The 3,498-nt window shown below is 42.5% G+C and overlaps 1 pseudogene; it reads left to right on the forward strand.

Annotated features, from left to right (window-relative positions):
* The first annotated feature begins 3,077 nt into the window (after positions 1-3,077).
* Positions 3,078-3,195, forward strand: LOC124723370 (annotated as a pseudogene).
* The last annotated feature ends 303 nt before the right edge of the window (positions 3,196-3,498 follow it).

A 3,498-nucleotide genomic window follows, 5' to 3' on the forward strand; every position in this document is an offset into this window, starting at 1 on the left:
CACGTGTCTCGGCTTATACGTAATTACTCGACCGTTTTTGAGAAAACGACGATCAAAGGTTTCGAGGTACGTTATGTGCCTTTTAGCGAATAAATAATTCAACCGAAGCGCTAGCGCTGTGACTAGCGAGCCGACTTCACTCTTTTGCTCCTCGTTTTTTAGTTACTTTATTTTTTATTTATTCATTTACCGATCCATGTCCGTAGAAGATCACTACATGAATATTTTCTAACGCATACTGAAATAACATTGCCCTTTTCGTCTGCTAGTAGTATGTCTGGTGAATGAATTACAAAAAGTACAATAAATGAATATGAGAATTAATTGAAATTATTTTCTGCAAAATTTCTGTAGTGTATCTTTATTCATAATCAATCATAAGGGGCAGTTTTCGGAAAAGCGATCCGTTATGTGTTGTTTTCCGCGAAATTATTGCCAACGTGTGAAATTTTCAATGGTGTTCACAATGTTTCTTTCCCGGGTAACATTCACATGAAAAAATGTCTCTGTGGCAATCCTGCCTTCGCGCGATGCTCGTGGTGTTCGGAATTTCAATTTTCGAATGTTTCTACGATCAGCACCAACTAAGGGAAAGCACAAGATCTTTCTGAAGCATAAATGTTAGAATAAAATATAAGAATTGATATAAGAATGAAACATACGAATATGAAAATTTAAAACGATTGTAACCCCCCCCCCCCGAAAATACCATATACACACAATATACAATAAATGTATCACATTGTGAAACCCAGTTGTAATTTTACAGTTAATACATTGGCCACTTAGTCCCCTAGCTTGATAAGAGACATTCGTTTAGTAACCTTCTACGGACATGGGTAGATAAACGAAAAATAATAAAATCAAATAAATAAAAGTAATAATCGGCTTTCGAACACGAGACGCAAAAGTGAGAAGCTACTACACCAATCAACGCACCACCATCTCGGTTGCGATGATTGTGCTCTAAAAGGAATCCAAGATGTGTCGAAAACTTTGACCGTCGTTTTCTCAGAAATGGTCTAGTATCCACGGTTAAGCCGAGACTCGTGTTCACTCATTTTGACTACTCTTCCACTGTACGAAGTTCCTGGGAAATCGGGTCATGGCTGTTCACGTGTTCTCTTCGTCACTTAAGTTCACTTCATTGCATAGAATGGAAACTTTGTTGAGTGTGACTGTTGGATGGGGATTTTCTCAACTCCCTAACGAAAAGGAGTGCTCCTCTTAGTAATTACTTAGTTTGTTTCTAATGTTGATTCGCAACATGCTTGACTGCAATAGTACTACGCTAACACTTCACCATCTTCAAAGTTTTCTCCGATGACTATGACGATCTATAGCCGTAGTTTAATTTTCTGGCCTCCGAAAATGCTTTTAATGTATCCGTATCTCATAACATTATTACATATAGAAATATTGATGTTTATGTACTTTAACGTCGGCTGCAAGAAATGAAACAGTTTTGCACTCGACTGCTAACTGTCAGAGTCTACGATAGACTGCTGATTCCCAGTATAATGTGAGACGCATCAAGTAGTCAGCTATAACGTACAGTACGTATCGGGAGAGGCAAAAACGGAACAGATGCTGTGTTTGAGATACAGGAGGTGGACAAAAATATGGACACACCAAAAATATGACACATTATCTTGTCTAATACGGTGTTGGAAAACCGTTGGCATTCATACCAGCTTCCAGTTGTCTCGGCATGGATAAATACAGATCCTGTATGGTTTTCAAGGGTATCTTGTACCACTCATCCTGCAAAATATTGGCAAACCTAGGTAACGATAACTGACGTGGATAGGGATCATGCGCCCTTCTCTCCAAAGTACACCACAAAGGCCCAAAACTATTGAGACCTCGTGACTGTTGCAGCCAGGGGAAATACGACATACGACAATTCATCCTCGAGTTCTCAAAACCAGTACTGGACGTTGCAAGCTGTGTGAACAGCGGCCCTGTCATCTTAGAACACAGCATCACCATTAGGGAACAAATATTGTACCATGGGGTGGACCCAATCATCCAAAATGGTCGCATCATCATTGGCAGTAATATGAACCTGCAGAGTAACCATGGGGCCCATGGGATACCACGGTATGGCTGCCCAAATCATCACAGAGCCCTCGCCATGTTTCACCCTTTGCAGCAAGCAGTCTGCATCGTAGGTGTGGGATTTCGTGTGCCAGACGTAAACACGGCGAGAAATGAAACGAAACTCATTCGACCAAATGGCTTTCTTCTGTTGCTTCATACACCAGGTTTCATGGCTTCGGCACCACGTTCACCTGTTACCTAGCTTGCATTTATCGTGAATCTCTCGCCCAGCACTAAGTCCCAAGCAGCTGGAAAAAACGCAGGTGACTCCAGTATATAAGAAAGGTAAAAGGACGGACCCGCACAATTACAGACCAATATCTGTAACTTCTGTTCGCTACAGAATCCTTAAACACATTCTCAGTTCGAATAAAATAAACTTTCTTGATGCTAAGAAGCTTATGTCCACGAATCAGCATGGTTTTAGAACGCGTTGTTCGTGCGAAACTCAGCTTGCCCTTTCCTCACATGATATACTGAGAAGTATGGATGAAGGGCAACAGGCAGATTCCATATTTCTAGATTTCCGGAAAACATTTGACACGGTGTCCGATTGGAGGCTGTTAACGAAGTTACGAGTATATGGAATAAGTTAACAGATATGTGAGTAGCTCGAAGACTTCTTAAATAATAGAATCCAGTATATTGTCCTCGACGGCGAATGTTCATCAGAGACAAGGATATCGTCAAGAGCGCCGCAGGGAAGTGTGGTAGGACCGCTGTTGCTCTCTATATACAAGTACATAAATGATTTGGCGAACTGAGTGGGCAGCAGACTGCGGTTGTTTACAGCTGATGCCGTGTTGTACGGTAAGGTGTCAACGTTGAGTGACTGTAGGAGGATACAAGGCGACTTCGACAAAATTTCCAGTTGGTGTGATGAACGGCAGCTAGCTCTAAAGTGGAAAAATGTAAGATGAGTAGGAAGAACAAACCTGTGATGTTCGGTTATAGTATTAGTGGTGTCCAACTTTGCCAACGGCCCTGATGCAGTGGTAACACCGGTTCCCATCAGATCACCGAAGTTAAGCGCTGCCGGACTGGGCTAGCACTTGGATGGGTGACCATCCGGTATGCCGAGCGCTGTTGGCAAGCTGGGTGCACTCAGGCCTTGTGAGGCAAACTGAGAAGCTACTTGATTGAGAAGTAGCGGCTCCGGTCTCGGAAACTGACATACGGCCGGGAGAGCGGTGTGCTGACCACAAGCCTCTCCATATACGCATCCAGTGACGCCTGTGGGGTGAGGATGTATCAGCATACTCTAAAAGGAACCTAATTGGTATACAGTCTGGGCCAGAGGACTTGCTTTTATTAAGTGATTTAAGCTGCTTCACTACTCCGAGGTTATATGCTTCTATGTTACTAATGTTGGCAGCTGTTCTTGATTCGAATTCT

This window comes from Schistocerca piceifrons, chromosome X (genome assembly GCF_021461385.2).
Source record: "Schistocerca piceifrons isolate TAMUIC-IGC-003096 chromosome X, iqSchPice1.1, whole genome shotgun sequence".
In the NCBI taxonomy this organism is placed as follows: Eukaryota; Metazoa; Arthropoda; class Insecta; order Orthoptera; family Acrididae; genus Schistocerca; species Schistocerca piceifrons.